Below are 11222 nucleotides of genomic sequence, written 5' to 3' on the forward strand. Positions count from 1 at the left end.
TTAATAAATTATTTTAGGGGTGCCTGGGTGGCTCAGTCAGTTAAGCATCTGATTCCTGGTTTCAGCTCAAGGCTGTGATCTCAGGGTTTGAGATTGAGCCCCACAGGAGGCTCTATGCTTGAGACTCTCTCCCTCTGCTCCTCCCCTGTCTCTACCATGCACTCTCTCTCTCTCTCTCAAATAAATAAATTAATATTAAAAATAAAATGAATTATTTTAGATTTATGAAGGCTATGACATATAGTTCTGTTATGAAATTTGAAAATATTGCCATTTTTGAAATAGAATATTTATGAGTGTCCTTTTAAAAAAATAGGCAAACCATAAAAAATATAGGTAAACCATATCATCTTTCAGTGGGAGCACTTTACTAGGAGTCAGTAGAGTTCAGGGATTAAGTTTCTGGCATTAGAGCACCTGTCTTCAAATCCTGGCTCTGCTCACCTAAAACAAGATGCTGACCTATTTGCTCCTCAGTTTTCTTTCTTTCTTTCTTTCTTTCTTTCTTTCTTTCTTTCTTTCTTTCTTTCTTTCTTCTTTCTTTCTTTCTTTCTTTTTTTTTATTTTTAAATTTATTTATTCATGAGAGACACAGAGAGAGAGGTAGAGACACAGGCAGAGGGAGAAGCAGGCTCTATGCAGGGAGCCTGGTGTGGGACTCGATCCCCGGACCCCAGGATCATGTCCTGAGCTGAAGGCAGACACTTAACTGCTGAGCTACCCAGGTGTCCCTGTTTTCTCAGTTTTCTCATCCATAAAATGGAAATAATAGTACCTACCATCAGGACTGCTTGAAGTTGAACTTCAATAATACTTGTAAATCACTTTATAAGATGCTTGACACATAGTAAATTGTCAGAAAATGTGAGGTATTGTTTAGCATAATAACACAGGAAGAAATAGTCAAAAATAAAAGATTTTATGTAAACCTTATGTAAGAAAAAATATGAACACTCAATTAAATGGAAGATAATAAGCCGGGGCACCAGTTTAAATATATTTAAAAATATATATTTACAGTGGGGCACCTGGGTGGCTCAGTGGTTGAGCATCTGCCTTCGGCTCAGGTCCTGATACTGGCATGTCGGGATTGAGTCCCACATCAGGCTCCCTGCAGGGAGCCTTCTTCTCCCTGCCTGTCTCTCTATCTCTCATGAATAACTAAAGTCTTAAAAAAAAAAAATTTACAGCTTGTATGACAGAACAAAAGGTTAAATTGTATTTATTTCATTAGTATTTTTTATTTTTTATTTTTTTTTTAGATTTTACTTATTTACTTGACAGAGTGAGAGAGAGAGTGCACAAGCAGGGGGAATGGCAGGCAGAGGGAGAGGGAGAAGCAGAGTCTCCTCGGAGCAGGGAGCCAATGCAGCATTTGATCCCAGGATCCTGGGTTCAGGGCCCAGTAGAGCTCAGGGATTAAGTTTCTGGCATTAGAGCATCTGTTTTCAAATCCTGGCTCTGCTGAAGGCATACACTTAACCACCTGAGCCACCCAGGCACTCAAAAGGTTAACATTTAATATATCATAGGCCTTAGATAAAGTAGAAAAACAAGCAAAGGTACATGCCTTGGTAGTTTATTAAAGAAATAAAACTGGCTATATGGAAATATATCTGCCCTCACTTGTAATAGAATTACATATTAAAATGTAATCACATACAAAAAATGAGAGAAAAAATTACTAATATCAGAAATGAAATAAGGGCCATTGCTATGGATCTCATGGACTTTAAAAGAATAACAAATGAAAATTATGAATAACTCTGTGCCCACAAATATAATTCAGGTGAAATAGACTATTTCTTTGAAAGACACAATCTATGAAAACATACCAAGGAGAAATAGACAGTCTTACTAGGCCCATATCCATTAAAGAAATTGAATCAGTAATTAATAATCTTTCAAAACAGAAAGTACCAGGCCTGGATGGGTTCAATGGTGAATTCTAGTAGACATTTAAGGAAGAAATGATATCAATTCTTTACAGTCTCTTCCAGAAATAGAAGCTGAGGAAATACCTCCTAACTCATTCTATGAATTCACTGTTACCTAGTAGCAAAACCAGACAAAAATATTAAAGAAAGAAAACTACAGACCAATGTATCTCATAAACGTAGATGTAAAATGCCTCAACAGAATATTAGCAAATCAAATTTAACAATATATAAAATGAATTACACACCATGACAAGATGGGTTTTATTCCAGGTATGTGAGGCTGCTTCAACGTTTGAAAGCAATTAATGTAACTCATCACATCAACAACCAATAAAAAGAAATTATATAATATCAATAAATGCATAAAATCATTTGAAAAAAATCCAACACCAATTCATGATACAAACAAACAAACAAACAAAAAACACCTTACCAAACTAGGAATAGAGGGAAATAGAGAACTTCCTCAACTTGATAAAGAATATATGCAAGACACACAAAAAGATGCTCAACCTCATTACTCATAATTAGGGAAATGCAAATCAAATCTACAATGAGATATCACCTCACACTTGTCAGAATCAAAACAAATCAAACACCACAACAAGTGTTGGCGAGGATGTAGAGAAAAAGGAATCCCCGTGCACTGTTGGTGGAAATGCAAACTGGTTTGGCCACTCTGGAAAACTGTATAGAGATTCCTCAAAAAGTTGAAAATAGAGGCGCCTGGGTGGTTCAGTCAGTTAAGTGTCTGCCTTTGGCTCAGGTCATGATTCCAGGATCCTGGGATCAAACCCCACATCGGGCTCCCTGTTCCCCTGTGAGCCTGCTTCTCCCCCTTCCTCTGCCTGCTGCTACCCTTGCTTGTGCTCTCCCTCCCTCCACCCTGTCAAATAAATAAATAAATAAATAAATAAATAAATAAATAAAATCTTTTAAAAAAAGTTAAAAACAGAACTGCCATATGATCCAGTAATTCCACTACTGAATATTTACCCAAACAAAAGGAAAGCACTAATTCAAAAAGATACATGCACCCCTATGTTTATTGCAGCATTATTTACAATAACCAAATTATGGATGCAGCCCAAGTGTCAATTGACAGATGAATGGATAAAGAAGATGTGGTAAATATATATATATATATAATATATATATATATATTATATATATATATATATAATGGAATATTACTCGGCCATAAAAAAGAATGAAATCTTGCCATTTGTAACAACATAGATAGATCGAGAGGGTATAATGCTCAGTGAAAGAAATCAGTCAGAGAAAGACAAAGAGCATATGATTTCACTCATATGTAAATTTAAGAAACAAAACAAATGAACAAAGAAAAAAGACATAAACAAAAAACAGATTCTTAACTATAAAGGACAAACATAGTTACCAGATGGGAGGTGGAAAGGAGGATAGGGGAAATAGGTGAAAGGGATTAAGAGTACACGATGAGCACTGAGTAATGCATGCGACTATTGAATCACTACATTGGACATCTGAAACTAATATAATACTGTATAATCATTATACTGGAATTTAAATAAATAAATAAATAAATAAATAAATAAATAAATAAATAAATAAATAAATACTAACTACAAAATATCTGCATCTAACATCCTACGTAATGGAAACTAGATGCTTTCTCCCTAAAATTAGAAATAAGGCAAGAGTATGTCCTCTCATCACTTCTTTTCAATATTGTACTGGAAGTCCTAAGTTATGCAGTTATAATTTTTTATAAAGGAAGTAAATGGTATACAGACTAAGAAGGAAGAAATAAGCTGTCTTTGCTTACAAACAGCATGACACTTCGTGTAGAAAAATCCCAAAGAATCAACAACAATGACAACACAACCCTGTGACTATAGCAAGTGATGATAGCAAGGTCACAAGATACAAGTTAATACACTTAAGTAATGGCTTTTCTATATAGAAGCAATGAACAATTGGAGTTTGACATTTAAAACCAAACATCATTTATGTTAACACCAAAAAATCCTTAATTAGAGATGTAAAAAAGATCTATATGATGAAAACTATAAAACTCTGATGAAAGATATCAAAGATTTAAATAAATGGAGAGGTATTCATGGATAAGAAGACTCAATATTGTCAAGATACCACTTCTTTCCAATTTGATCAGCAGATCAACTCTGTGCTAACAAAAATCCTAGCAAGTTATTTTTTGGCTATTGATAAATTTATTCTAAAGTTTATATGGAAAGGGAAAAACACCCAGAATAGCCAACTTAATATTTTTAAAAAAAGAACAAATTCAGAGAACTGACACTATCTTTAAATTTTTCTATAAAGCTGTAGTGATGTGGTATTGGAGAAAAAATACAGATCAATGGCACAAAATAAGGAGCCCAGAAATAGACCCATATCAACTTATCTTTCACAGAGGAGCAAAGGCAATTCAGTGAAGTAAGGATAGTATTCTCAATAAATATTTCAGGAAGAAAGTTACATCCACAGGCAAAAAGAAAAAGAAAGAATTGATATAGAACTTACGCCTTTCACAAAAATTCACTGAAAATGGATTGCAGACCTAAATGCAAAATACAAAACTATAAAACTCTTAGAAGATAAAATAGGAGAAAATCTAGGTGACTTTGTATTTGGCAATACGTTTTTAGATTCAACATCAAAAGCATAATCCATGAAAGAAAAATTGGTAAGTGGGGCCTCATTAAAATTTAAAAATTTCTGCTCTACAAAAGACATCATTAAGAGAAGGAAAAAAACAATCCACAGACTAGGAGAAAATATCTTTTAAAAAAGATTTTATTTATTTATTTATTTATTTATTTATTTATTTATTTATTTGAGAGAGAGAAAGGGTGGGGAGGTACAGAGGGGAAGGGAGAGGGACAGAGAATCTCAAGCAGACTCCCCATTGTGTGCAGAGGCCATCCTGGAGCTGGATCTCATGACACTGAGATTATGACCTGAGCTGAAAGCAACAGTCAGACGCCCCTAGGAAAAATTGTTTATAAACCGTATAATTGATTAAATTCTTATATACAAAATGTACAAAGAACTCTCAAAACTCAATAGTAAGAAAACCACCTAATTTTTAAAGTAGGCAAAAGATGTGAACGCTACCAAAGAAGATATAAATGAGAAATAAGCATGTGAAAAGATGTTCAATATCATATGTCATTGGGGAATTACAAACAAAACAAAAATGGCACACCTCTTAGAATGGCCAACGTCCAAAACAATGACAACACCAAATGCTGACGAAGATGGGGAGCAACGGGAGCTCATCAGTGCTGGTGAGAATGCAAAATAGCCACAGCCTCTTCAAAGTTTCTTACAAAGCTAAGATTTCTACCAAGTCTCTATTTTTTTTTTTTTTTTTTGGTTTTTGAACTTTAAATGCATGCTGCTAAGTGAAAGAAGCCAGTAAGAAAAGGCTACCTACTATACGACTCCAACTATATGACACTCTGGAAAAGGCAAACTATAGAGACAATAGAAAAATCAGTGGTTGCCAAGGTTCCTGGGGGAAAGGAGGATGAGTAGGTGAAGCAGGCAGGATTTTTAGGGTAATAAAATTATTCCGTATGATACTCTAATAGTGGATACATGATATGGTGATACATGATGACTTGTGACACCAGGAAACAGGGTGGATACAAACATACATTTGTCCAAACTCACAGAATGTACAACAGAGTGAACCCTGATGTAAACAGAGAACTTTAGTTAAAATGAGATATCAAGATTGGTTCATCATACACAATATTTGTGTAACAAATATACCCTAATGTAAAATTTAATAGGGGAAACTTTGGGGGTCGGGGTGAGGAGAGTGTATATGGGAATCTGTACTTCCTACTCAATTTTTCTTTCTTTATTTTTTTTAAGATTTTATTTATTTATTCATAGAGATGCAGAGAGAGAGAGAGAAAGAGAGAGAGAGGCAGAGACAAAGGCAGAGGGAGAAGCAGGCTCCACACAGAGAGCCTGAAGTGGGACTCGATCCAGGGTCTCCAGGATCACGCCCCAGACTGCAGGCGGCGCTAAACCGCTGCACCACCGGGGCTGCCCTCAATTTTTCTATAAACATAAAACTACTCTAAAAATAGTCGATTAATATATATTTTATACATCATTATATATAATGATATAACATGTTTTACTTATGACATTTTAAAATTATTTTTATATTACAATAGTGAGGATGAATATTACTGTTAGGATGAAATTTACTCTCCACTCAAATACAGTATACATTTACACTTATGTATTTATATATATAATTGTGTGTATGTATTTACTTTATTATTTTAAGATTTTATTTATTTATGTGAAAGAGTGCACACAAGAGTGGGGGGAGGGGCAGAGCAAGAGGGAGAGAGAAACAAGCAGACTCCACGCTGAGCCTGGAGCCCCTAGGCAGGGCTCAATATCACAACTCATGAGGTCATGACCTGAACCAAAACCAAGAGTCAGATGCTCAACCAACTGAGCCACCCAGGCGCCCCTGTGTGTACCTACTTTAAAATTTCTATTTGCTTCTCAGTGCCCTCTACAAAAAAATCCTTATTGACTCCTATGCTTGTAGAACCTACTGCACTACTTAGTGCATAGCAGATACCCAATAAATATTTGCTAACTCAATGTTTGTTGAATGATAGTCGAATATTGAACGCACTAAAGTGCGTCATCATGTAGCACAGACATATTTCTCCTTCTTATTTATAAGGTCTTAATAACAGGGGTTTCCAAAGGCCTTGATCAGGACACAATGTGCCTATAGCATTCTCCTGGTATGTCAGATAAATAACTCTGATCTCAGTCCAGCTTGTCAGAATAGGCGGAAAAATAATGATGGCAGTTAAACAGTAAGGGATGCATGAGATGTGGATTAAAAGGCACAGTTGCTCATTTAAATTTTACTTCCCAGGATACCTGAGTGGCTCAGCGGTTTAGCGCCTGCCTTTAGCCGGGGCATGATCCTGGAGTCCCAGGATCGAGTCCCACGTCGGGCTCCTTGCATGGAGCCTGCTTCTCTCTCTCATTGTGTCTCTGCCTCTCTTGCTCTTTCTCTGTGTCTCTCATGAATAAATAAATAAAATCTTAAAAAATTAAAATAAATAAATAAATAAATTCTACTTCCCCAGTGTTTTACAAACAGAATAGAGAATTGCTGGAAGTTATTTAGAAGGCTTTTTAAAGTTCTCCATAGTATGGTTATCAATATTGCCCTAACAATATTATTATTATTATTATTATTATTATTATTATTATTATTATTCCCTAGCAAAGAAAACAAGTATTTTTCAGTTTGTCTTTGAGTAAACCTGAGCTTCTATCTGAAAACAGGCCATTGAGCTCTGCCCGATTGTGAAGAAATATTAAAAGCCATTTGGATCAACTACACTATCAATATATTGGTGTTACAAATATCTCATTATCTATCTTCATTGTTAGCACCACAAATTAAATAAAAACAAAACCTAAAAGATGCTTATGATGGATTCAGGCTTTGAGAATCTGATTTCAATGAACTGCAAAGACAAATGAGTATTCCTGAAAAACTCTATACTTAATGGAAAGGTTAAAATTTGCCATGACAGGGACTTGCTACTCAATAGCACATCTCAGCTTCCTTCCTTCGGCTTGTAAGACTCCAAAACTGTGCCCAAATTTGCCTATCAAGAAATGTCGCTGCATTGCAGAAGCACGTGGGTTTCCAGGCTAGAGCCAGACTGGATGTTGCCTAGGAAACCATTACTGGTTTCTGCTACAGCTAAAAGGGAAAATGTCTGTTCCTGAGGCAGGAATGGCATCAGAATTCTGTCTCCGGCCCTTTTGTAGTTTCTGCGGTTTTCCCTGCTTACCTGTTTTCTATCCCAGATCCCATTTGACTTGATTCTGTGTGGTCCGTGATTCCCAGATGTTCCCTTGAATTGGACTCTCTCACTATCTAGACAGAAGTAAAAACCTAATGGCTGCAAAGTTGTTTGGTTTTGCCTGCACAGTACTTTCATTTATTTATTTGGACCAATGTTTAAAAATCAGGATATATCTCTTAAAAACTTTTATGGCTTTCTTCTTTTTGAAACATTGGAATATCTGTCAATAACTGAAACCATATTCTCTTATGGAGCAATCTGCTAGGACAGAATGGCTAATGGCTACTTGAATGACGTGCGTTTTCCAGTTTGCCACAATCCCCGCGACTCCCTACTGTCCCCTACAATGAGGCTGAGAATAAGTTGTCGTTTACCACTCTACTTTCACTTTTGTTTTTTCTTTGTGGTAGAGGGGTTTCTCTCTTCCCACGTTTTTAGAAGAAGTGGAGGAACAAGATATGAGAGGTTTTAAGAATTTCAAGGAGGAAAATACTTTCTTGGAGGAAACAAAGACTACTTCTAAATATTTAATATGAAAAATGAGTATACACACAAAGAACAGACCTTGCCCATGTACTCTCTTATATCTCATGTCTATGCCTACAGCCATTGGAGTTTATGACTCCTGGTCTAGTTCTTAGACATCTGGATTTTCTTGGAGTGGTTACTATGTTCTGGATTTATTCCCAATCCTAACTTGCTGCCTCGTTTCCTTAACTTGCCCCTGCCTACAGACCAGGAGAGACAAATCATACATCTAATAGTAAAGGTTCTGGGTGCCTCCAATTGCTTCTCCTCATCGTCTACATATAAGCTGATTTCTGCAGATGGGCCATAACATTTCCTTCTAATTTAGTGATAAATGGTAGATAATCCATGATTCTTAGTATAAAAGAATCTGGATATCCTAGCTCACTTACCTCCCTACTCATTTAATCTTATAACTGTGGTTGTGTGTAGATTATACTATAACCACCAAGGAATTTAGCCAATAGTTTTTTGTTGTTGTTGTTTTGGTTATGTTTGTTTGTTTGTTTGTTTGTTTATAAAAAAAGAAAAGTTAGGAAGGAGGGAGAAGAAAGGAAACAGAACACAAATTGTTCAGCAAACCGTTATATTATCATTAGTTGGCATCAGGCCTAGGGGGTTGTGCTCAATTTCCTCTCCCCTTGGTAATTCCTTCAGCTTCCAGGAGACAAGGCAAAAGTTCACTTCTGTTTTCTGCACTCTCTCTTTAATGAGTTGGCACTTGAAAAAAAAAAAAAAATCCCAGTTTTTAAGGACCTTGTATTTTGGAAAGGAAAGCGAGGAACAGATCCGCATGCACTCAGAGGATGTTAGCAAACGACAAGATACAGCAAAATCTCATCAGGAGAAGGTGTAGACCGAGGTTACCCTGGTGTGGGCTCCGACTGAAGGCCTCCCAGGGTACATCTTTTCAGGTTCTAGGTGGCCTCCCGTGGTCAAAGCACCAAGGAAGTAAAGAGGCCTTAGCCTAAAGTGGCCAGACTGAGGGTTTAAGTCTTTGTCTCCAGAATGTAAAAGAAATGATTAGGATAGTCCGTGCTGGTTTGAGTAAGTGCGCTGGTCTGGTCACGATGAAGCTGGACCTGGCAGCTGGGCTCATCCGCTACCACAGAGGAGTCCAAAGTAGCTGTAATTAGTGCCATCAAAGAGGAAGCCCTGAGCCACCTCCTCAGGGAGGTCAGGTTGGGGGGGGCATGCCCTCCAGCCGGCTGATGCTGCTGCCTCCCCCCAAGCCTGCTGACAGGAGTGCTGTTTCTCTCCTCATAGGACAACCATGACCAGGCACAGTGGCAAGTGGCCAAGGGGAGCTCCCGACTGCCTTTTGCTGCACAGGTGACAGTGTGGCATGCCCCCCCCCCTTTTTCCTTCCTCCTCTGGACCAAGTGATAAAAGGACAGGACAGTAAGGAAATCTTCCTTGCATAAGCAGGTAAGTATGGGTCCCTCATCAGACACAACCACAATGTAAAGAATTTGCATCAGCCTTGGGAGCTGGGTCCTGGCCCACAGGTTGTGTTTTCTTAAGAGGTCCACTGAGAACCTACCCAGATGAAACATTTTAGTATTTTTCCCCTGCTTGGGGCTTTCCCATTTGAAGAAATAATAAGCTCCCTCTCTAGTTTCCTTTAACGAACTAAGCATATGATGGGCAAGGTCTCAGATTTTTTTCTTTGCCTATTTCCTCCTAAAATTTAAGTTTGTGGTTGGGTAAGCTCTGTAAGACAGTTCCTCCTTCAGACTGTGGGCTAATGAATAATACTCCACATTTGGTTCTTTGATTTTTCCCCGAGGAGCATCAGCAATCAGAATAACAAAACTGTAAATAAGTGAGGAACAAGAAATTCTCCCAGGGTCTTGCATCTGCAACTCCACCCAGTGTCAAGGACTTGTGAACCTGCTGTCACCAAACATGCATGCCTGAAACCAGAGCTGTGACAGGTTAGGTGGTAAACTAGGTGCTGCTGTCCGCTCGGGGCCAGCCTCTCTGCCCCCACAGGAAATAATTAAGCAGTCTGCTCATCTTTGCCACAATATTTTATTTTATTTTATTTTATTTTATTTATTTTTGGCCACAATATTTTAATCCTGCATGTCACCGTTCTCTATGGGGCACCCTGTGGGCATGGAAGCAGCCTCAGAACAGGAGGTGTGCAGTGCCTGATTAGGGGGAGGGAGGGGTGTAGGGGGAGGCTGAGGCAGGCTGGAACTGCAAAGTTGCTACTTCCTAGGGAACTGGCCTGGGCTGGCACTCTGTAGGGTGGTTTAAAAAGTAACGGCTAATGAACATGTTATGCCTGGAATGTAAAGGAGACGCCCAGTAAATGGCCGGAGTAATTATTGTTGCAGACTCTGTAAAATGAGTTAATATAAATTATTAACATTCAGTCCATGATATACTCAGTGTGTGTTCAGAAGGATATACTCGGGATATATTTGTAATTTATTATCATGATCTAAGATGCCTTGTCAGTTTGGGATCTTCGGGCCTCACACTAAGGTAATGCTCTGGAGGTATTTGACTAATACGCCTGATTAAGAAAAGGCAAAAGGCTGGGTGTTTTCAGAGAAATCTTGACATGATTTAGCAGGTTGTATTCAGCCTCTGAAAGGGAAATGAAATGAGAAGATGCACATCCAGAAAGAGCAAAGGCTGCAGGTTAGAGAATGGGGTAGGGGAAGAAAAGAACACACGTGGGAAGATAAATTAGGAAGCCACAGCCGGATTTCAGATTTGAACGAAGGTAGAGGCTCTAAGGGAGAGAAGTGGACTGACCACAGAATGGTCTAGAAAGGAGCATCTACTCTACTCCTGGTGGATGAAGGCAAGGAAGGAATTCCAGATGATCCTGCAATTTCTGTCATGGAGCAAT

At 37.9% G+C, this 11222-nt stretch overlaps 1 long non-coding RNA gene across 2 annotated transcripts in view; it reads left to right on the forward strand.

Annotated features, from left to right (window-relative positions):
• The window catches only part of LOC111092745, a 36958-nt gene extending 27178 nt beyond the window's left edge, over window positions 1-9780 (forward strand). For both annotated transcript variants that reach the window (XR_005380090.1, XR_005380091.1), the window contains one exon: window positions 9620-9780. This is a non-coding gene — a long non-coding RNA (uncharacterized LOC111092745). The remainder of the gene's footprint in view (window positions 1-9619) is intronic.
• Window positions 9781-11222: the final 1442 nt, after the last annotated feature.

This window comes from Canis lupus, chromosome 27, assembly GCF_011100685.1.
Source record: "Canis lupus familiaris isolate Mischka breed German Shepherd chromosome 27, alternate assembly UU_Cfam_GSD_1.0, whole genome shotgun sequence".
Lineage (NCBI taxonomy): Eukaryota > Metazoa > Chordata > Mammalia > Carnivora > Canidae > Canis > Canis lupus.